The 25321-nt window shown below is 42.5% G+C and overlaps 1 pseudogene; it reads right to left on the minus strand.

Annotated features, from left to right (window-relative positions):
• Positions 1-23000: 23000 nt before the first annotated feature.
• Positions 23001-23747, minus strand: LOC131910500 (small ribosomal subunit protein eS6-like; annotated as a pseudogene).
• Positions 23748-25321: the final 1574 nt, after the last annotated feature.

Consider the following 25321-nt stretch of genomic DNA (forward strand, 5'->3'; position numbering starts at 1 on the left):
AGTAGTCATTACAATCGAATTTGTAGTCATATTAGGTATGTTTTCAAGGTCAAGCAGAGATATATTTTAGATAGACAGGTAATCTTCAAACCCTTCCAAGATCTACAGAATATGGCATTTAAAATGTTTTAATAACATAGATTTTTTTCCTTAATTTTATGACTATGAGACATGTCTGCTCCTGGCAGTACCAATCTACTTCAGAGAAGATATGAGCATTGAAGAACCTCTACATGGAGTTAACTTTCATTGTGGCAAAAGTTAACCACTGGGAAAGAAAGTGCCCTCTCATCAACTGCTGACAGTATGTTATCCAAAATGGACAAACAGGACACAAAACAAAGGACTACCAATCCTTGCCAAGACAAATGTGGTTGTACCTTTGGCAGCAGGCATCCTCTAAGGCCAAGGCAATATGGCACCATCACTGAAGTGGCTTTGCAATCTGGCAAAGGTACAGTGCCCCTTCCTTTGAAGGCAATTGAACAGGCAGTGGACCAATGGCTGCTGGTGTGCAGTGGAACAGTAGCTAGAGCAGTTATTCTTAGAGGAGTAACTAGGCTGAGTGAGTCTGGTCTCTCAATAGTAGACTGGCATTTAATAAAGGAGATGAAGCCACCCACAAGCCGAGAAGAATGGGAAGCTGAATTCCAAAAACACCAGCAATTTCCAGAATTTAAAATCCTGAGTCATGACATGACACTGGCAGAATTCAAGTTTACCTGGAACATGGAATACTCACACTGAATGTGGGGTCGAGCTGTAGGCCTTGTGTACATCCTGCTTCACAAATGAGTCTGTCGGATATGCTAAGCCTGTAGGTGGAAGATGATGCCCCAATGTTGCAAAGAAACCTTGGGTGACTGCCCAGGAAGCTGGCTGTTTCTGTCATGACTCACATTTTTTGGAAGTTACTTGTTTGCACTTCCTGTTTTACTAGGTAATATTATTTCCTTCTCAGGTCTCTGAGGGAGTTGAAGATTAGATAGTTACATTTTTCCTTGATAAGAAATTTCAGAAAGAAACTCACTAAGAGGTGTAAAATGTATAAATTTGAAAGACATCATAAGATAGTTCTCTGTTAGTAATATAAGTTAAGATAGAAAGTGAATTAGGTACATTTTGGACTCACCAAAATAGGATAGATAATAGAATATTTTCGCTAAATTTTTCAAATGCAAATGGACTAGACATTGCTGATGTATTTATTGCTTGTATATATTGTATATAGTTATTGTACTTATTGTATATAGTTTTTCTTAGTTATAACTTTTTTATTTTTTATTAGACAATAAAAGAGGAAATGTGGTGATATTTTATTTGTGCTCTAATAAATAAAGCTTGCCTGGAGATCAGAGGAAAAAAAAACAGCCTTTATAAGTAAATACAAAAGTCATTCAATGTTAGCACACTCCTTTAATCCTATCACTTGGGAGGCAGGGATCTGTCTGGATCTCTGTGAGTTCAAGGCCACACTTGGAACAGAGCCAGATGTGGTGGCACATGCCTTAAATTCCAAAACTAGTTAACCATGGAGGTCTGGAGGTCTGTACAGACAGACAGGAAGTGACAGAGCTGGGCAGGAAGAAATGATATAGCTGGACAGAGAGAGCAAATCAGATGGCAGAACAGCAAGTCATATAGGCATGAGTACACAGGAAGTAGGTCTCTTTTGGAATCTGAGGGTCGGTAAGGTGAGGTTGACTTGTGGCTTTTCCTATTCCTCTGATCTCTCAGGTTTTAACCCTGATATCTCCCTCCAGGTTTTTTTTTTTAATAAGACCGTTTAGCAATTTGTTTACAAGAGAGGAATGAGGGGAGAGACAGCTAGAATTAAATGACATTTGAGGGACATTGTGGAAACCTAGTGCAGTGGAAACTTCCTATAACTTGTGAAGGTGATACTAATGAAGTCTTCAAATAATGAGGAAGATGGAACCCCAACTGGCCATCTCTTGCCACGGAACAAAGCTTCCAGTACCAGGACTGGGTTTCATCAAATTGAGTTGTTTGATGAAAGAATCTCGTGGAAATCCTCCAATAACCCAGGCTGTTGCCAAGCAACAGGTTTCTTTCCACAAACAGCACAGCCCCATTCCTGAAGATGGCACCCACACTATTCACTGAACTTGGAGAAGTCAAGCTGGTGCCTACACAGAACCTTCACCCCCATGTTCTAGTGTCTGTGCCATGGAAAGGTACTCTGCCTGCTACCAAAAGAGAAAAGTAAAGACCATCCCAGTCACAAGATCTTTGATTTACAATCTGTTCTACCTGAAAAATATGCTAGGAAAATGATGACACAAAGCTTGCAGAAGTAACCAACCAATGTCTTTATTGCCTCTTAAAGGAAACTTATGTATGCTGCTGCAGATTATAATGCAGAATGGTTGCTAGTTAGTACTGTCAAATACCAGGAAGAGTCATCTGCTGTGGTATGGTCTGTATATCAAGTGTGTTGCTGATTGGTCAATAAATAAACCACTGATTGGCCAGTGGCCAGGCAGGAAGTATAGGCAGGACAAGGAGGAGAATAAAGCTGGGAAGTGGAAGGCTGAGGCAGAGAGACACTGCCAGCTGCCATGATGAGAAACAGCATGTGAAGATGCCGGTAAGCCACGAGCCACGTGGCAAGGTATAGATTTATAGAAATGGATTAATTTAAGCTGTAAGAAAAATTAGCAAGAAGCCTGCCACGGCCATACAGTTTGTAACCAATATAAGTCTCTGTGTTTACTTGGTCGGGTCTGAGCGGCTGTGGGACTGGCAGGTGAGAGAGATTTGTCCTGACTGTGGGCCAGGCAGGAAAACTCAAACTACAGTCATCAAAATGCCTATCATTAGCAAATAGTCCCAACACTAACAAGGCAGAAGCAGAGGAATCCCAAATTCAGGACTATCCCATGATATGTATTGAGACTCTGCCTCCAAAGAAAATCAGCAAGTAACTGTCTTGACCTTGGAGGGTATGTTAGATGATACCAATGCTGTGTTTGCCTGTAATAACCCAGAAGAGAATAATACATACAAGCCCCGTTTCTGGTGTTTGCTGTAATTGGAAAGGACCTTTGACCAATCCTATCTAAAGGAATGCATTTCAAGACTTGGCACAAGTCAAAAACCACTGGCTACCCCTTCACCCAAAAGGCATTGAAGTTTTCCTTGTGGCAAGAAATTCCTTCCCAAACACCAGTGTTCTATATCAAAAGTAGGAAGATGAAATTGAAACCAACATGGTTTCTAGGATTTTATAGCTAGAAAGAACCGGCCAGGCTGCCCAGGCATATACCCTTGGATCTGGTAATCAGGTCTTGGGCAATGTCTGTGAGCTTTCTCTCTAGAAAAGCAATACAGTTGAGTCCACCAGAGGGCGCGCTCCAGCAAGACTACCTGATGCAGGAGCCAGCCATGCCGCTTATTCAATGTATTCCCCTGGCAACTTTCTTAACCTTGTCCTGTCTTAATCTGAAATAAACCGGACAAACTTCATCTTCCTCGTGGTTAGCATCTACCTTTACAAAACGGAAGCAAAAGTAACATCCCTTAGCCATCCCGAAATCTTTAAATAAGTTGAGATGTATTTAGTTCATCATACAAGCCGCCCTCGGCACCACGTGGTGATTATTGTTTCTCAGAGACATTTGAGTCCAGGAGTTAAACAATGACACCACCTGAAAAGTGCTACTAGGATCTTGTTCTGGCCTCCATTTGGCACCCCAGTGAACTATTGAATGAATTCAGATGAGGCACACAGACTACAGCGAAGACAGGCCGGCTTTATCAGTGTCCTCGGAGCTGCATTGAGCATTCCACACGTGTCCTTGAAGGACAAGCCATAGTGAATCAAGGATGAAGAAAAGTGTGGCACAAAGACCACCGAGTTGAAGCCTTTGCGTCTCAGTCAGGTTGGTGATGTTGACAGACCTTAGGCACTGTGTAGGGGAGGTAGGGAGGGGGAGAATGGAACAGATATAATTCAGGCCAAGATCAGACCTCAGTGATCCCATTACTTGCTTCTGGGTCTAGAGTGGGTTCCTGGGAAAGAAACTATTGAAATATGGACAGTGTAGGTGAGAGATCACCAGGCCTTAGCTCTCATTGCCCAGCTCTCAAATCTAAACTCCTTTGGATGAAAAGACACTAAACACGTCAGAGAATGTTATGAAAACTGTCTCATTATGTTCCCCAACATAACTTTCAGTATCATCTCAGCAGCTGTCTTAAGATGAACATCTTTGAAACTCATTTCCTCCTTTCTGCTTTACTCATAACTGAGAAGTATTGGAACAGAGGGTTCAACAAAGCACAAAACAACTCTGAATTTCCCCATCTTGTTTGCCAAGATTTGTCTTGATCCATCCATCTCTTCATTCAGTGCAAAATTCATTCCATATCAGATACTGCAACAGCAAAGTATAAAAGCTGGGTGTAGTGCCTTTAATCCTAAAACTCGAAAGCAGAAGTGAGTGGGTCTCTGTGAATTGTAAATTTTAAGCCAGCCTAGTCTAGAAAGCAAGTTCCAAGCCCTGTATCAAAAAAAGAAGAGAGACAGAGACACAGAGACAGAGACAGAGAGAATAATGTTCATAGCTAACCTCAGGGTCTCCAGAAGGACAGAGCTACATAAAGAAGGTGAGAGGAGGGTATTCTGGGAAGTACATCTGTAAGGAAACACAAAGACAAAAATGGGAGAAGGAAGAAACTGACCCACAAAGCAGATGCAGTAGCTCGAACTAGAGATTGAAATGGGTTCTCCAGAGTTGTCCTCTACTGACAAAGGGGCTGCACTCTCAGATATATGCAGCCATCAGCAGTGAACCACACCCTAGCTATACAGTCAGTTTGGGCAGGCTATTTCCTTCTTGCAGGGCCAATGTCGCAGAAGCTGCAAATCGCCCAAGCATTCTAGGAATTCCTAAAATTCACTCTAGCCACATGTCTTCTCCTTTTATGAGGCCTGAGGGTCATACAGCTCCTGTGAGGCAAGCCATTTCTCTTAGGCTCTGAGAAAATTCAAATGACGAAGGGTAAGTTTTTCTATTAGCTTACCCCTGCAGGCAAATTGGAGCCTAGAGACCATCTGAGCTGATGCTTCACCAGGCCTGTGCCTCACTGAGGGTGTAATTAAACGGAAGAGCATCAATTGCCTCATTAGCCCTCTACCTGTGGTCATTAGCAAAGAGAAAAGCAGATGCAGCAACTAAGCACACCCTCACTATTTGCTAAGGTTTCAGATAGAGGCTTCATTGCAGGTGGAGTCACCTGGACAGCAGTTTGGGCATGCCAGAGTGAGCGTGGTTAATAGGCTCTCTGCTCCACGGAGCTGGACCCAGCAAATCCAGAGGCAGCAGATTGAGACACTTATAAAAGTTCTTTGTTTCCACAAAAACATCCAGTCCTAGTGTTACTGGGGAATCAGGGTGGTTTTTTGTTGGTTGGTTGGTTGGTTGGTTGGTTGATTGGTTGGTTTGGGTTTGTTGTTGTTCTGTTTCATTTTTTCTTCAATTGAAAATAGATTTTATTCATACAATATATTCTGATTATGTTTTCCCCTCCCAAACTCCTCTCAGATCCTCCCTCATTTCCCCATTCACTCAAATCCACACCCTTTCTTTCTCTCTCTTATTAGACCATAAACAAGCACATAATAATAATAATAATAATAATAATAATAATAATAATAATGCCAGGCAGTGGTGGTATATCCCTTTAATTTCAACATGTGGGAGGGAGAAGAAAGTGGAACTCTGTGAATTTGATGCCAGCCTTGTCTACAGAGGGAGTTCTAGGAAAGCCAAGTGTATACAGACAAACCCTCTCTTGAAAAACCAAGTAATAATAATGACAATAATAAAACAAACAAAAGAGGAGAGGACAAAACAAATAAACAGAAGAAAAAGCACCCAAAATAAGTACAAGAAACACACACAGATGCAGAGACACACATTCACACACACAGGAATCCCATGAAAACACAAACCCAGAAACTGTAATATGCACCCAAAGGACCTGTAAAGTTTAAAAAAGAAAAAGCCCTGGCAAACATTATGAGACAAAGAACCTCCAAAAACACCACTGAGTTCATTTTGTGCCGGTCATCTACTGCTGGGGATGGGACCTGCCCTTAAGTGCTGTTTATATACTCAGTGAGAGCCCACTAAAGAGAAAACTAATTTCTCATTTGTGAGCGGTTATCAGTTGGAGACAACTTCGGGGTTAGGGATGGGCGCTTGTGTCCGCTTCTCTCAGCACTGGGATGCCATCTGGTGCAGAGCCGGTGCATGCTGCCACTGTCTCTGAGAGTTCATGTGCTCACCAGTTCTGCTCCATTTGTTTTCTTGATGTCCTCCATCCCCTCTGGCTCTTAAATCTTCCACCTCCTTTGCAGCAGAGTTCCCTGAGCCCTGAGGGGATGGATTTGATGGAGACATCCCTTTTAGGCTTGAATGTTCTGAGGTCTCTCATGCTCTGCACATTGTTCATCTGTATTTGTTCCCATCGGCTGCAGGAGGAAGCATCTGTGTGTGTTCCTTGTACTGTTTTTGGTACCTTTTCTTCTGTTTATTTGTATTGTCTTCTCCTATTTTGTTTGTTTTATGATTGTCATTATTATTATTTGGTTTTTCAACGAAGCTCCTCTGATGATGGCTGAACAAGACACTGATCTATGAGAGCATTAGGATTCATTGTATTGCTACATTTCTTTAGCAGAACAGTAGTATTTGGTTTTCCCCTAGGTCCCTGGTCTATCTAGCCTCGGGTTCTTGGCTACCTAAGCAGTGTCAGGGATGGGTTCCATCTCGTGGAATGGGCCTTAAATCCAATCAGACGTTGGTTGGTGACTCCCACAAGCTTTGTGCCACCATTGCACTAGCACATCTTACACGCAGGTCACCACTGTAGATTACAGGGTCTGTGGCTGGGTTCCTATTTACCTTTCTCCTGTGGTAGTGTGCACAGTACCTTTCCAGTACCATGCATACTAGTCAGTAGGAGTGAAGACTCTAGGTAGGCCCTATTTCAGCGTCTCCATGTTTGGTGAATCATGTACGTTCTATCTTCAGTGATAGGGCCTTACTGTCAGTTTGTAGATAGGCACCAAGTGTCTTGGCAATAGCCCAGGTTGTTTAGGGGTTCCCATAAGGTCATTTTGGCCAACAACCTGATTAGATGTAACCTATGGCCAGTACTGGAAATTTCATTTGGTGGTGACAGATGTCCAGTTGGGGCTGTCTCCCTGTTATTTGGAAATTTAATTTAGATCTCCTTTATATATGTGTATATTTTAGGAAGCTTCTACTGTATTAGATCTCTACACAACTCAGAGAACCTTTTTATGCATTCTTAATATCTTTGACAAAGGAATTTTAAAGTAGATTCAGAAGCTTCAAGATCATTTTATTAGAATTTTAGGAAGAAACCACATAGTGGGCAAGCTGTAAATCATGGTAGCTGACAAAAGGAAGGTGGTAGAGAAAAAGAAAACCATTCCGTTTAAGTTAAGGGTCCAAGAAATAGCAACAGCATTGTGCGATATTTCACACAAAGGAGAAAGAGAAATGAGGAAGAGAAAAGGATATGCGATTGAGTTAAAATTCAGAAAGCAGGGCAGGCTTACAAATGAGGAACTGTATGCAGCTGAACAGAGGGAAGGGTATCTGAGCTGTAGAAGTAATTATATCATCAAGGGGATAATTATTCCTTCCATCTTTTTAGCTTTGAGGAGAATCAGTTTTCCCAATGAGTGGTCTCCTCATCAGATTATTGGCAGGTTATTGGATTAATAATAAAGGGAAGAAGCAAGAGTGTATAATATTTGGGGCAGCTTACAAAGTCATGTTGTAACCTAGGGCTAGAGGTAGAATTAAGATTCTGTTCATTTGACCAGGAAAAAATAAATCTTTTTTTAACGTGAATCAACCAACCCCTCAGCACTACATCTTTTTATGTTATTTGAAAATTCAAAGAGTGAAAAGGCTGATGTTTCCCTCTTCAGTGTTACCACGGAAACAGAAGATGGGGGCCCAAAGCAGACTATGACTGAGGCATCCATTCTCGATGGCCCCCAAGTACTTGTCTACCTAAGTGGCATGTTGGTGTCAGGCTACATAACCCTAACATCTTGACAACAGAGCCTCAATGTGCAGGTGGGTTGGAAGTAAAGGAGGGGTGGACGAGTTACAGATTTTATTTTTACTAGGATATGTAAATTGGTAAATAAAGCTCCACGATGTGGGAAAATAAGACAGACTAAAGGCAGTCATGTTAACAAAGTACAGAGGTTATAAACGAACTGAACATTTGTCAACGCCCCCCCCCTCAAAAAAAACCTAACTGCCAGACAGAAAATGCAGCATAGCCAATAGCTCATGACAGAACTCAAAGCAAAACCTGGAGTTTTCCAGTTTCTAATCTGTCCACCTCCCCAGACAAAAATGTTGGAAACCTGAAAAACTGGGGTGATCAGGGAGATGAATTAGAAATAAATGGGTGTGGGGAAAAGAAAGGAATGGAAGATTAACCTAGAGAAAGGATGGGAAAGAGCAAGGAAAAGCAATTATCAAAAATTGATGTGCTGCAGCGCCAGAGAGGCTAGCTAACAAGGAAAGACCCTAGGAGGAACACATGGATGACCCAGCGAAGGAGAAGTAGATGAGATCTACATGAGCAGACTGGGAGTGGGGAGGGGGCAGAGGGCGAGGTGTGGGGGATGAGAACATAGGGAAATGGGAGGGTCAAGCTGGAACAGGGACAGAGTGGGAGGGCAGGGAGGGAGATACCATGATAGATGAGGACATCATGGGAAAAGGAAGAGGCAGGGTGCTGGGGAGGCTCTCAGGAACCCACAAGGATGACACCACCTTGGACTGCTGGCAGTGGTCCAGAAGGTGCCTGGACTGGTCTACTCTGGTGACTGGTCTAGCGAATACCCTAATTATCATCATAGAGCCTTTGTCCAGTGACTGATGGAGGCAGATGCAGAAATCCACAGCCAGGCTGAGCTCCGGGAATCCAATCGATGAGAGAGAGGAGGGATTCTGCAGGTGGGGAACGTCGAGATAATGACAGGAAGAAGTGCAGAGATGACTGGCCACATTAGTGGAGGCCCATGAACTGTAGACTAGTGGCTGTGAAGCCCCCATGGAACTGGACTAGGCCCTCTGGGTACGGAAGACGGTTGTTTGGGACCACCCAGGCAGGGGGATCGGGATCCATCCCTGGTGCATGGGCAGGCTTTTGGGAATCCAGTGCCTGCGGTGTGGCGCCTCGTGCAGCCTTGGTACAGTAGGAAGGGGCTTGGACCTGCCTAGGTTCAGTGTACCAGGCTCTGCTGACTCATCATGGGAGACCTTGATTTGGGGGATGTGGGGATGTGGGGTGGCTTGGGAGGGAGGGCTGGGAGATGGGAGGAGGGAAGAGGTGGGATCTGTGGGTGGTATGTAGAGTGAGTAGAAAATTTCCTAATAAAGAAAAATGAAAAAATAAAAAAAAATGATGTGCTGGAGAGATGGCTCAGGGGTTAAGAGCACTGACTACTCTTCCAGGGGACCCAGCTCAATTCTCAGCACCCACATGGCAGCCAACAACTGTCTATAACTCCAGTTTCAAGGGGGAATCCAATGCCCCCTTTTGGCCTCTGCGGGCACTGCATTCTGAGGATGCAGCACATACAGGCAAAACACCTACACACATTAAAAAGTAAATAAATAATTGAATGGTGCTGTCCAGCATGGCGGCACCTGCCCATAATAGAAGCACATGGGAGGCTGAGGCAGGAGGAGTATGACAGAATGCCTGACATATGTGACTTAAGGAAGGAAGGATTGATCTTGGCTTTCAGTTTAAATCCATCAGGATGGGGGAGTCATGACAGCAGGAACATGAGACAGCTGGTCACATTACAGTCTCAGTTTGGAAGCAGAAAGAGATGAAGGCTGGGCTAAGCAAGCTTTTTCCTCTTTATTTAATCAAGGACTCTAGCCAGTGGGCTAATGCTGCTGACATTTAGCCTGGGTCTTCCCACTTTAATTAACCAAGCACAGGCACACCAAAGGTTTGTCTCCTAGGTGAGTCTGGATCCTGCAAAGTTGACAGTCAGTATCAACCATCAAACTTGAGCTACAGGGTAAGACCCTGTCTCAAAAAAAAAATGACATTAATTCCGAAATTCATGGACACAAAAATGCTTAAGGAAAGTTTAGAAAAGAACAAGATGAAATTGTCCAAATTCCAAATATGCTTGAGACCATGTTATTGAGACCAAAATAGTGTATTAATAAAAAGTAATCACATAATGTAAAAGTTACAGATCATGAAGCCCACGAAAGGATAGAGTATACATGGAATTCACTGTGTGGTGAAGATGTTGCTTCAATCCCAGGAAGGGTGGGTGGGAGAGAACCTACTCAATAGTAGTCACCTGGTGTGACTGCATACACCTGTAAGCCCAGCACTAGAGAGGCCGGAGAAAGAGAATAAAGACAGCCTTAGCTCTGTAGTGAGACCTTGTCTCAAAAACAAATAAATGACAGGTATTGGCTGAACATGTGAGGCAGAAATTATTATTATTTAAATCATTACTTCACACCATTAAAAATTTTTAAAAAGCTGAGGGGCTGGAGAGATGGCCCAGAAATGGCCCAGAGGTTTAAAGTGCATGCTGCTATTGCAGAAGACCCAAATGATGCTGTCTAGTGGTGCTGGAACAGGTCCATTTTCCTCTGCCAATTAAAGAATTAAAAGCCAGCGAAGAAGAGTTACTGGAAATCTTGGGGAGTCCCAGCAGGCAGTTCTTAGTGTCATTAATAAAAGAATTTAAGAGCAGACACAAACACAAGATTAAGGATACAGGATGTACTCAGATGGAAGCTTAAGGACAATTTCTTGGAGTTTCAAGGGAAAAATCCCAGGCCAGGCAAGCTATAACTCTTGAAGCTACTGGAAGGGAGAAGGCAAATGGAGAACAAATGCTATGCTGCTTGAGATAAGGCTGCACAGAGGTCAGCTGCCTAGAGGGAGCAGCTTTAGAAACAGGAGACGGAAGTCCAAAGCATTAGTTAGAAGTTTAAAAACTGGCTTAAGCTCAGGCCTGCCTTCAAAAGAAAAAGAAGGAAAGAGAAAGAAATTGTTTTGCCTTTCTGAATCAAGTTTCAGGAGGGAAGTAGGCAGATCTAGCAGAACCTCATGACAGCATGGCTTGTAGGGACTGAACTAGGGGGTGGATATTCTGGAAAGGAAAATATATTATCTTAGGGCTAACCCACCTTGGGGATGGGGTACCCTAGTCAGATCCCTAACCTATCCCATTGCACTTAAAGTTATGTCTCCACCTAGAAGCAGCACACTTTCTTTACTCAGTTCAGTTACTAGCATCTGTATCAGACAGCCCACAAGTGTCTTTAACTCCAGCTCCAGGGGAAACCTATGTCTCTGTCCCCCTATGGCACTGGCACTCAGATACTCACATGTACATACTCCCTCATACATACACACATACACATATACACACAACTAAAAGAAAAACTAAATCATTTTAAAACCTGAGAAATGGTTTCCATTAAAAATGTCAGTGTTGGACAATGTTTTTTTTTAAACTATCAGAAGAAAAGACAGGAGGGTGTCTCTAGGATGCTAAGAAGCACCACAAAACAAAACTAATGGGAAAATACCAATATATTTTACCTCTTTAGGTTGTAAAACTACTCTTTTAGAATAGAGATGACCAGGAAAGCTATAAGTCACAGGATAGATCCGGAGAAATATTAAATATCCAGCTGGGAACTTATTGTCATAAAATATAAAGAATTCCTACAAGAAAACTAAAAATAAAAAAAGCAGCCAAAGAATATGACAAGCAATTCAGAGAAGAGGAAATAAAAATGTCCCATTAACATATGAAAAGATGAACCTCATTGTAATCAGGGAAATACCAATTAAAGTAAAATAAAAAAAACTTTAAGATCAGCTTGCCAAGAATATTAATATTCAGAGACAACTAAGTATGTGAGACTTATACATCCATACCTAGGTAGTAGATGTCAAAACAGACACAGTCATATGAAAGGACAAGTGAGTAAAATGTCCAAGTTTTGCTTTCCTGCATAAGCAAATGAACAAATTACTTGTTATTCTTGTGATAACAATTTGACCTAGAACTAGGGTGATTAGATATTAGCCTCAGAGCCCAAGCAGGGAAAGATATTAGAATCTATATGGATCTCAGCCCATTGCTTCAGCCAGACAAGTCCATAATCAAAGCCATCCATACCCCAAGTACCCACCCCATCTCTCCTCCGAGGGGCTGATGCCACTAACTGGCTCCCAGACCGGGATGACAGCATCATAGCTAGGTTATCTCATTTTCCAAACCTCAGTGATGAATCTATTTCATGTTGGCAAGTGAAGTAATTAAATTTCTTTAGTAGCTGGGTCATTGGGTGCTAAATGAATATTTTGACTCATCCGGTAAGAGAGACACATGTCATTAATCATGGAGGGACCCTCACTTCCCCGCTGCTGAGCTTCTCGTTGACCTCGCTTCATTTATCTAACTCATTCTTCATCTCACTTTCTCTGTAGAGTTGCAGAGAAGGGTGTCTGGGGAGACTAGGAAGGGAGGAAATTCATTTAGGCATTGGTGACCCACGACTAAAATCCTGCTGTGCCCTAGCATATAAGGAGTGAATTGATTTTCTGTGATGTCTGGATCTTAAAAGCCCTGGTGAAATGGTGTCACCATGTGGGAAACTTGTAAGTCTGAAAACACGGACATTAACTAGCAAAACAGAGAGGGTGGAGGGAGTGTGGGGTCCCTGCAGACACCACAGCTAGCAGAGAATGGTCCACAAAAGGCAAGAAGGGGTTCAGTTCAACACAACTCAGTAGCCAGTGTTGGTTCAAACTTTGGGGGTCTGACCCCAAGAATTTATTTTAGGCATATTTAATCACAGCACAGTTTGGTGAAAACTTCCCTGGTGATAATTAACCCAATCCTGTGTGCATAATGAAGCTTAAGTGACTACATCAAGACTCTGTAAAGTACATGTGATTACATGTGACACCTTCCATAGGTATATCCCATAGATTGACAAACTCATGGTAAGGGTCTGGGAGAAAATTGACTGTGGTCTTGGTCACACAGATAACACAAAGGTCACCAGGCTATTAATCCATCCACTCTCAGCCTTCTGGGAGGATAACAGGTTTTACATCCCTCCCTTTGAAGGACAACACTGTGTGTTTAACATTCTTTGGTTCCCCCAGTGTTTAGCTGTGAGCACAAGGACCTCTGTGCCTCCCACAAGGGAGAACAGGGAAGAATCAGGTATTCAAGGCTTTTTTTGGATGGCCATCTCTAATAAGCAAGTTTCTACCTTCCTGTGTCATTCCAAACTTAAATTTTGAAACCCGGTATTTCTTTACGATGTCTGACTCTTAACTCTTGGCTACTCTTGACTTACTAACTTGACCCTGACTCTGTGTGCTGTGGTTTGAAACACTCCCCATGGGCTTGTGTTTGAACCCTTGTTCACTAGCTGGTGGCAATATTTTAGGTGCTGGTGCAGCTTTCAGAAGGCAGAAGCTGGTTAGTGACAGTAGTGGGACACGAGGCTGACCCTTGGGGGTTGTGCCCACCTCTGGTCCCACAATCTCCCATGGGAGCAGTCACACCACACTCTCCAGCCACCATGCCTTCCCCACCATGAGGAGCTGAAATCTTTCTGAAACTATGAACAACAACAACAACAAAAAAAAAGCCTCTGTCCGGTGCTCTAGTCACAGCCATGCTGTGTAACTGATACAGTGTTCTTAACCCTGCCTTCTGTTTGTGTTCTGTGATTACCCTCCATTCTTGACTTAGTTAAAGTAGTGGCTGTCACTCAGGGACACTAGTACAGTGCTAAGCGCTTTACGTAAATTGTCCTCATACCCTCTGCAGCTCAGACTTGAGGGCATAATGAACCGAAAGTACCGGGCTTTGTGTCCACTGGACAGCTCTGGCTGCTGTACCACCTTACCGAAGGTGTGTGCTCTAGAATCCTTAGAAGACTTCGTCAAACGAGCTGAGTGTTATGATTTGGGCATGAAGTGCCATGAGTTGAAGACTTCATCCCTAGCTGGTGCAGTACTGAGAAGTGATTGGACAGATCCAGGGAGGCACCTCATCAACACATTGCTTTGATGTGATGGTTCATCTTCATTGTCAACTTGACTAGGTTTAGAATCAACTGGGAGGCACACCTCTCCATATGTCTGTGAGGACTTTGGAACAGGCCCCCAGACTATGCACTGATGGAAACAGTTTTATTCAAGATGAAATCAGGTGTGCCAGGACCTCATTTGTCACCTTGGACAGGACATTGTGGGCCCAGTTCCTCAGCAGAGGGACTTCAGCACAAAGGTCTGAGCTTCTGACATTAACCCAGGCACTTCACTGAGGGAAGAGCAAAGTAATCACTGTACACATGACGGTCTGTATGCATTTGCGATGGCCCATGTCCATGGGGCCCTCTATATAGAGAGAAGGGATTCCTCACTTCAGCCAAAATGGAAATCAAAAACAAAGAAGAAATCCTGGTCCTACTAGAGCCTATATAGCTGCCAAGAGAAGTAGCCATTATCCACTGCAAAAGACATAAAAAGGGAACTCCCCAGAGGCCTAAGGGAACAGTGCAGCAGATTCAGCCACCCAGAAGACATCCCTAGAACCAGTTAAGCCTCTGCATATCTTGCTTACCTTGACTGAACCTGAACTAATCCACAGCCCAGCCTATACACAAAGAAACTTTGCCCAAGTGGGCAAAACGTAAAGATGCCAAACAGGAGGTAAATGGGTGGTGGTTCTTGCCAGATGAGAGACTCATACTCCCTGCCATTATCAGAAGACAAATGGTCACCAGACTCCACCAGGCCACCCATTGGAAGCAACTAAAACCAGCTACTTACTCAGGCCCAGATAGTACAACAAATTTGGGTTGCCCCTCTCCCTAGAGTCAGACAATTGCCCAACTTTCACAGCCAAAGCTTCCCTAAATCTGGCAAAGGTCCTAAATGTTAATTGGAAACTACATTTTGCCTGTAATCCACAAAGCTCAGGACAGGTGAACTAAGTATGTCCTTGAGACCAGCGAAAATTGGGCCAACCTCCCTCCTCCTAAGGACCAGATGCACCCCATATCAAGAAGTTCATAAGGCAAAAATTACTAACCATTCCCTCCTAACGTCCTGAGGGGCCCTGCAACAGACCCAGAGGACCATTTGTCAGACAGTTCAAAAGGCTGTGCCCTCGCCCATATCTGAACCTGACCACAAAGTTCAGCCTCATGACCTTGTATAGGTAAAGAGGATCTTTTAGTCATGGCCAGAAATAAGCTCTAGGAAAGAAGAAAAAGTCACGAATCTAACAACTGGTACCGATCTTTATTCTCCTGGTCCCCCTGGTTAACTAACTACTCTACTTACAGCCATTAATCCTTATGCTCCTAGCCCTCCATATAGGATACTGATTACTCAACTGCCTACTCAGATATGTAAAGCAGAGAATAAACTCAAATAAACTACTAGGGCTAAGGAGACTATACAACCCCCTATCCCTGATGAGTCCACAGTTTGACTGATGCCCACAGAATCAATACGGAACGTAACAGGTCCCCAGATCTCAATAGGCCCCATCCTCAGCACAATCGGTGTCAAGATGTGAGTACCACTGATGCCTTGGGACCCAGCACGCAGGCAGCACCACCTGCCGAAACAAAAACAAAGACCAAATCCACCAAAGTCCGTAGTTCTGGGAAAGTCCCTAAATGTACTAAAGTTGCTTTTTTTGGCCTCTGTGGTTCTTCATCTGGCTAACTGTTCTTGATAACTGAGGGGTGGCAACCCAGGATGCGGTTTTTGTGATTAAAACCCACCCTGAAGAAAGCATGGGTTTCTGAGCACTCAGTGTAATCGCCAGCCAGCTAATAAAGTATTGGCTTGAATCTTCTCTGGTGGATACCCCACAACAGTGTTTCTAGAAAGATCAGCTGAGGAGACACGAGAATGCGGGGCATGCCACCCCTGTGGGGTGACTGAATTTAAAAAAAGGAACGAAGGAGTAAAACAAGCACTGGCATTCAGCTCTCTGCTTCCTCACTGCAGACTCCATGTCATCTACTTCCTCAGGATCCCCCCACTACAGCGAGAGCTGTCCTTGATGCCGTACATTTCCTGCCATGACAGACTATATCCTCCAAGAGTGAGCTGAAATAAATCCTTCCTTCCTTCCTTAAGTTGCCTTTGTTAGACTGAAATCTCTGCAACCTAAATCCAAAACGACCTCTTTTTCCCTTGTTTATTTGCTCAGGATTGTTGTCACAGCAATAGAAAGCTAATACAACATGCCAGAACCCATCAAACCTTCAGAAGTAGAATCTAAGTAGGTGAAACCTAGGAGCTCACCAGACAGTTGGAGAGGTGCCTCTTAATTCAGAGCTGCCAAGTTAGACTCTGGGGTCCATATTGCCTTTGTCTGGTCCCACACTCAATAAGAAAATGACCTCTTTCTCTTGCCATTGACCCTCTATTTTATCCCCCATCTTGACACACCATCTGCCTAAGCCTCCCATGGAGAAAGAGTAGAACTCAGGCTGCGTTCCAAAGGCAAATAGCAATGTGGATTGGGACTAAGCATGGTTCAGGTAACACCTATCTCTTCTCCCCCTCCTAGACTATGCTTGGAAATTCCTTTGGCACCTGAATCTCAAAGAGATGCTTTTAGTGTGCCACACCTACCATGCAATGGTCTTCAAAATAAAAATGCTAATGGAAACTAGAAATAGGTTGTTCTACCCCCAGATTTCATGGTAATAAGGAAACAGCCTGTGAATCAGCTGATACAAAGGGCGAGGGGTGGGGAAAGGTTAAAGCAAAAGCAATGCTGAATCCATCACCTGATACTACCACCCAGCCCACCAGCCCATTTAATTACACACTGAGTATATGAGTAATTAAAAATAACAATAATAGTCACTGGGCTATTGTGCTGAGAAGAATAGGTAGGAGATGAAGAGGTGGTGACCTTGACCTTGTATACTAAGAAAATGTGAAGGGTTCTTCTAAATATGGGAGCTACCCACTGAACCATGTGTTAAGGAGGAGCAGAAAAAGGGAGCAAGACCCATTCTTGTCTGTAAGGGGAGGCAGATGATGGGCAGTGAATCATAGAGGTTAAGTGCAATCACAGGTTCCTCCACCTCCTACCTTTATGAGCCCAGGTAAACATACTGCTTCTTCATCTGCCAGCGAGAACAATCATCATAACTCCCTCACAAGGTATGTGGAGTTTACAGTGACCTGTCAATTCAGTGTCACGAGAAACTTTAATCAAAATCATATGACTAAAATACTCATCTCAGTGCCTAGCTGCAGGTAAAGAGCCGACAGATGGCTGATAATCACTACAACAGCATAGACGTCCTGTCTGTCTTTCTGTTTCCGGTTCATTGACAGATGTTCAACAGGGGCTTCATAGTCAGTCTCAGCCATAATTACCTCTGGCCCCAGTCCTGCATGTCTTTATTTTCTAGAAGGACTAGATGTGTAGGGCAATTTCCAAAAAGAAAGATACTAATCAAACGTAAAGACTGCATCTTGGGGGTGTTTTAAATATTACAATTTCTAATTTGTTGTTCCTTCTAGCAAGAAGGTATGAAATCCAGTGGAGCCACAGAAAGAGGAAACAGTGTAGGAAATGGATTCTGAGGGCAGAGATGGGAGAACAGACAAGATTTGTAGATATTGAGAATTCATGACTAATAAAATATAAAGAAAAGTGACTAATAAAAAAAAAAGAAAAAATTTTAGAGGTGTGTTTTTCATGTTTTTGCCTTTTGTACTTTCTTTAATTTTCATTTTCGTTTTAAAATTTTTATTTGTTTCAGTTCTGCTCTCATGCCTTCCAGACTGGCCTAGAAAGTTGTTGTTAGTGCAGGAGGATACCCTTGAACTTCTGACCGATCCTCCTGCCTTCTGAATGCTGGGATTATAGGCAAGTGCAACCATGACTGAGTTTCTAGGGATCAAACCCAGGGCTTATGTATGCTGGGCAAGCACTCATCAACTGAGCTGCATCCCCAGGCATTCTATTTCCTTTTTCATTGACACATAACTGTATCTTAATGCAGTACAATGTGATAATTCACTACATATAAAGGGTAATAATCTCATTAACATAATTAATTTTTATATCATCATTTTTGTGTGTACTTGGAGGCTTCAAATTCCTCTACTAAAATTTATAATAGTTTGTGCTAGTCAAGGAAGCATGTGCCTACAATCTCAGTTCTTGGAAAACTGAGGCTGAAGGTTTGCTGTGAATTCAAGGCCAACCTAGATACAAAGTGAAAAGAAACTACCAACACACACACACACACACACACACACACACACACACACACACACACAAATTTTATATATATAGCATATACTCTCGTGTGTGTGTGTGTGTGTGTGTGTGTGTGTATGTATGTGTGTTATTTCCCCAGCACTTAAAAGCTGAAGGCAGGAAAAACAGGAGTTTAGGTCATCTTTACTTATATTGTGAGTTCAAAGTTAGCCTGAGCCATATGAGATTCTGTATCAAATAAAATAACAATGATGGTGATTCCATCCACTATACACCTGTCACAACAGTGCAAGTCCAGAACACTGACAACAAATATTGATGACAAGAATGCTGAGCAGCAGGATCTCTTGCTGCTAAAGAGAATGCAGAACGGTACAGCTACTTTAGACGGACTTTATTACCTTCTTATTAAAGTAAACCTATTTTATTCACTCAACAAACACTTCTGATGAATGAAAGCTTATGTCCACACAAAACCTACGTGCAAGGGGCTAGAGAGCACACATTGCTCTTGCAGAGGACCTCAATTTGTTTCCCAGTATATATGTGGGGCGGCTCACAACTGCCTGTAACAGCTCCAGGGGAATCAAATACCCAATTTTGGCCTCCATGAGTGCCTAAACTCAACTCTACTTAACTACACATACACACACATACACATAATTAAAAATAACAGAAATATGTTAAAACATTCCTACATGTAGGTATTTAAATTGGCTTCATTAATAATTGTCAAAATAAGAGCAGCTATCTTTCAATAAATGAACAGATAAAGTCTGGTACATACAACAATGACGTATGATACAGCACTAGACTGATATATGATATAGCACTAAAAGATTGTCTATCAAATCATGAATTGTCATGGAGGAAAGTTAAATGCACTAAAATAAGTGAAAGAAGTCAATCTGAAAAGGCTCCATTCTGTACAAATCTACCGTATGACATCCTGAAAAAAGGAAAAATGATGCTTGCCCAGAGCCAATGGGGAAGCAGGGAAGGGAGACTGAATGCACAGAGGTGTCGGGCAGCTAGATTGTGTGACACTTAACGGTGGATACATGTCATTGTCGGTTTATCTAAACCCATGGAAGGTACAATACAAAAAGAACCTTAATAGAAAATGAGTCCTAATAGATTTAGGGATTATAAGATTGTATCAATGTGGGTTTGTAACTAGTTCGCCACCCTAATAGGGATGTTGATGGCTTGGGAGGCTGTACATGTGGGAAATTAGGAGGTATGTGGGAAATCCTTGTATTTTCACTGTACTTTTTTATGAACTAAAAAAAATCTTAAAAATTAAATCTGGTTTAACAACCTTGCAAGTGTTAGGTAAATCCTCTTGGAATGTACAAATAGATCACTAACCTCTACCAACCCAAAGGCCAAGTGTCATAAATAGCATCTGAAGCTTATAGCAAAGACTCCTCCACTTTGCTATAACCACCTACCAATACTCCCACAAATGCATTGTAAAATTGCTGTGATTTATAACTTTCTTTTGTTCTGTTACTACAAAACTGTTACTATATTGGAACATGGTATTTAGAGTAACCGGAATCTGTGTTCCTGTGTGTCACTTGGATTTGGCTGCAGAATAAACTATCTCTTAACTCTTTAAGATGAGTACTGTATTTCTGTATTTAAAAAAGAAATGCAGGGGAGCTTGTCCATTACAAACTGATCAAAGTGGCATAGATAGATGGTAGATAGATAGATAGATAGATAGATAGATAGATAGATAGATAGATAGATAGATAGATAGATAGATGATAGATAAATAGATGATAGACAGACAGACAGACAGATAGAGATAGATAGATGATAGACAGACAGATTGATAGATGATATATAGATGATACATAATGGATAGAGATGTGTATCATGATAGCATTTTTTTTTATTTTTATTTTGCAATACAATTCAGTTCTACATATCAGCCACAGATTCCCTTGTTCTCCCCCCTCCCGCCCCCCTCACCTTCCCCCCAGCCCGCCCCCCATTCCCATCTCCTCCAGGGCAAAGCCTTCCCCACAGACTGAGATCAACCTGGTAGACTCAATCCAGGTAGGTCCAGTCCCCTCCTCCCAGGCCGAGCCAAGGGACCCTGCATAGGCCCCAGGTTTCAAACAGCCAACTCATGCAATGAGCACAGGACCCGGTCCCACTGCCTGGATGCCTCCCAAACAGATCAGTCCAATCAACTGTCTCACCCACTCAGAGGGCCTGATCCAGTTGGTGACCCCTCAGCCACTGGTTCATATTTCATGTGTTTCCGTTCATTTGGCTATTTGTCTCTGTGCTCTATCCAACCTTGGTCTCAACAATTCTCGCTCATATAAACCCTCCTCATTCTCGCTAATTGGACTCCCAGAGATCCACCCGGGGCCTAGTCATGGATCTCTGCATCCAGATCCCTCAGTCATTGGATGGGGTTTCTAGCACGACAATTAGGGTGTTTGGCCATCCCATCACCAGAGTAGGTCAGTTCGGACTGTCTCTCGACCATTGCCAGCAGTCTGTTGTGGGGGTATCTTTGTGGATTTCTGTGGGCCTCTCTAGCACTTTGCTTCTTCCTATTCTCATGTGGTCTTCATTTACCATGGTCTCCTATTCCTTGTTCTCCCTCTCTGTTGTTGATCCAGCTGGGATCTCCCGCTCCCCCAAGCTCTCTTTCCCTCGACCCTCGCCCTTCACTACCCCCACTCATGTCCAGGCTGTTCATGTAGATCTCATTCCATTTCTCTGTCATTGGGCGATCCCCGTGTCTTTCTTGGGGTCCTGTTTTCCAGGTAGCCTCCCTGGTGATGTGAGTAGCAGTCTCGTGATAGCATTTTAAGCAAAAATTTTTTGAGAAAAATAGATACACTGCTTTAAAAGTAAACATGGAGAAATGGAATGCTGAAAACCACTTGTAATTTAATCAACTACCCTTTGGAACTTGCAATACTGATTTCAAGTATCACTTGCCTTAGTGGGTGGGTAAGCTTTGGGACTGGTTTTATCCGAGATGTTATAGACTCAAAAATGAAACTATCTATATTCTTTGATATAGGTTTGCTGAATGTCTAACTCTGTGCTGGGGATACAGTGTTAATAAAAAGTGAAGGATTGCCTGCTGTACCAAGCTTTTTCTTTCCCTGTCTTCTTTTTATGTATTTTTTTTTTCAGCACTGAGGTTGAACCCTGTCTGGGCCTTGCTGTGCAAGCACTCTACCTTTGGGCTACACACAAGCCCTGAGCTTGTATTTTCAAAGAGAGTTGAAGGGAGTGGCTGGATAGGAAAGAGGTCTTCCACAATTAGCAAAGAAAAGGTGGGAATGTCTTCCCACAGAAGTTCTTAGTGTGAGCCTCCATAGAACAGGACTGTCACATACTACATTCCTTTGATTATGACTCAAACACCACTTCAGGAAGTCATTGTTCCCACTGTTTGGGATGTGAGTCATCTCTGAGAAAACTTTCAAAATTGCCCATGGCTAGGTGTTGGTAGGAGAATATTTACCTAGCATGCTTGAGACTCTAGTTCCATCCTCAGCATATAAAAAATAAATAAATAAATAGATAGATAGATAGATAGATAGATAGATAAATAAATAAATAAATAAATAAATAAATAAATAAATAAATAAATAAATAAGGTGTTGAAGCTGACCTGGTCAGTCTTAGGTTGACTGCTGGCATCCCTTATTTTCTGTTACAAACTCCACCCTCATCACCACATGGTTTATTCTGTTCCCTAGTGTTTGACTCTGAAACACATCTCCTGCCTGTGCTAAAGGAGTTCTCCTTTCTATAGCATTGGGTCAATGTCTGGATCTCCCAAAGACTGGCAACTTTCCAGGCACGTAGCAAAAATATCTCTGATAATGTGACTGGTGACACCATCATAGTCTAACAAGGGGGAAACTGTGAGTTATGCTCCTAACATCACACAATAATGCACACTGCCTTGTCTTGAGTCTCCTATTTTGGGGACATAAGAAAAGGCATAGGTGTATCCAGGAACCAACATGTTAGCATTGTTTGTGATTCCAGAACTTCATCATTGTCCAATTTTAGCGAATCATCTTTCCTAACCCTTACCTCCTATCCAGGCTCCATGAACCATCCCCCTTCCTTCAGGAACTGAAGCCTATGACTGAAATGCATCTTCCTGATCCTCTGTGATTTGATTTGACTCTGATTGGATTTCAAATATAGAGAACACAGATCTATCACCATGCAGGGCTTTAAGATAATTGACATCTTTGTCCCCTGGACATATTCTGACAGGAGAAAAGTGGGAGGAGGGCATAAACCAATGAGGTGGAGAACAAATACTTTAAACATCAGCCCCGAGGTCACCCCAGAGTGGATCAGGAATGATCTTCCTTCCTGCCTTCATTTGAGAAGAAATCCCCACAGGGAGACTGAATCATGCCTTCCCTGGTGATGCAAGTAGAAACTGTAGTTGCCAGGAGGGAAAAGCCGCAACTATGTCCCAGACAAAAAAGTTGACTGCTTAAAACTCCTTGATTGTGTAAACTTGGGTGCTTGAGCCAGAGCCAAATTACTTTGGACTATCTTTTTTTTTTTAAGGTATGATCATTTATTTGTTACCCTTAAAGACTTATTTTTGACTGCACTCAGACTTAGAAGTAAAAGCTCTCAGAGAGGACAGCCTATGTCTCTTGGTGATCTGTTCCTGGCGCTTTTCTTTGGCTTCCTTCATTCTCTTGGCCAAAAGTTTAACATATTCTGCAGCCTCATCCTTGTTTTTCTTTGTTCGTTGTTTCTTTAGAGCAATACAACGGCATTTGTGTTGCAGGACACGTGGAGTAAGAAGACGCTGAATCTTGGGTGCTTTGGTCCTGGGCTTCTTACCTTCTTTGTTTAACAGCTTTCTGACCACTTATTGGCGGACATCATCTTTAGAGAGATTAAAAAGCTTTCAGATTCTGCTAGCTCTTTTAGGTCCCAACCAACAAGGCACAGTAGTATCTGTCAGTCCAGGAATATCTTTCTCTCCTTTTTTTACAATAACCAAGTTGAGAACACTGAGATTGGCATCCACGATGCATCCTCGAACAGACTTGTGCTTCCTCTCTCCAGTTCTCCTTGGTTTATAACAAGAATGCCTCTTACTCAACAGCAGGCACACTCTGTCATGGGTCAACATGCCTTGCTTCATGGGAAAACCTTGTTTGTCATTCCTGCCACTGATTCGGATCACATAGCCCTTCCACTCTTCACCCAGAGCATCAGCAGCCACTTCTGTGGCCATGCGCTTCTCGTAGAACGTGCGAAGCTTGTGCTCATCGTCCACTTCAATGAGTTTCTGACAGCCGGTGACAGGGAAGGAGATATTCAGCTTCATCTTGGCACAGCCAACCATGTAGGAGGCGTCACGAAAAAGAGCTACTTTGTACTATCTTAATTTTTGTTAATTCATTGCCGACCTATGTCTGACCAAATGCCCTTTCAATGAACAGGCAAAGTAAATTAGAATGTATTAGCAAACCACTAGACTCTACTAACCAAAAAAGTCACAGCATTAGGAAGGTTGAGAACCACTGAGCTAGAGAACTAGTAGAACACAGATGATGTGAAAGAGGAGGACAGAAAATGCCGGTGTTTAAAGGATTAAGTGGAAAGAGGTGTGATGGGAGGGGGAGGGGGTAGTGGGTGGGCTAACAAAAACTATGGAAGTACGTTAAAGTCTCGTGGAAAACCCACTAGTTAGTAGATTCATTTCAAAATACAACTTTTTGAAAGGGGAGTTTGAATGGTGTTATCTTACATGGGTAAGCAATGCTTCTCCCAGAAAACATGAATTATTAATTAAAATTTCAATACAGGGCAAGGGACACCCCACCATGAGTTATTGGTCAGGAAGTCCCTAGAGGTCTCCAAAACAACACAGATTATTGTCATTGCCTGTAGTTATCCATTGTAACTACATGACAGGATGCTGTTAAGGGAGACACTACACACGTTGACTGCAGAACATAGAGAAATCAACCTCAAATGAACAAAGAAGCTTCCTCCCTGATGGCTAGCTTTCATAGTGCTAGAAGGTGCTATAACCTGTGGTCCCAGGTTGCATAAAAAAGGACAAAGGATTGCCCAATTTAAGCTGAAAATTCCACCTCTTATTCTCAGCATTTTGGCCCTATCTGCTTCTCCACATTGACTGCTACCCAATACAGAAGTTCTTCTGACCAATGTTGAGAGCAGCCAAGGTTTATGGGTTTATTTAGAGGGCATTTTGATAACATGACCATTTAGTTAAATAACCACAGCAGCTTCTACTTTAAGGTATATACCTTCCCAGTCTTGGGCTTTTAACCAAGATATAGTACCAGGTGTGGCATTCTTTCTAATGAAGCAGGACTCAAATACAGTCAGAGAGCAGTTAGTTACTCCATAACAGTGATGCCACTATTACTAAAGTGAACAGATCTTGCCTTGTAGGTCAGTATTGCGGCATTCTGGATAAAATCATTGATGCCTTTTTTCTCCCAGAAGTCTGCACAGCACCTTTCCCCCTCCCAACTAGATCCACTCCCCTTCTGTTTCTCATTAGAAAACAAACAGGCTTCTAAGAGATAATAATAAAATGAGATAAAAACAAAAACTGACACCAGAACTTGACAAAACAAACAAACAGAAGAAAAAGAGCCCAAGAGAAGGAGTAAGAAACAGAGATACACTTGTTTGCACACTCAGAAATCCCATAAAAATCACTCAACTGGAAGCTGTAATATAATACACAAAAGACCTGTATGGTTAAAAAAGAGAAGAAAAATATATACAAATGAAATAAAAATAAAAATAAATAGTAAGCTAAAATTTAGAAAATAGATGGGGGTGGGAAGCCCTGACATAACATTATGAGACAAGGAACCTCCAAAGACCCCATTGAGTTCATTTTCTGTTGGCCATCTCCTA

This window comes from Peromyscus eremicus, chromosome 5 (assembly GCF_949786415.1).
Source record: "Peromyscus eremicus chromosome 5, PerEre_H2_v1, whole genome shotgun sequence".
Lineage (NCBI taxonomy): Eukaryota > Metazoa > Chordata > Mammalia > Rodentia > Cricetidae > Peromyscus > Peromyscus eremicus.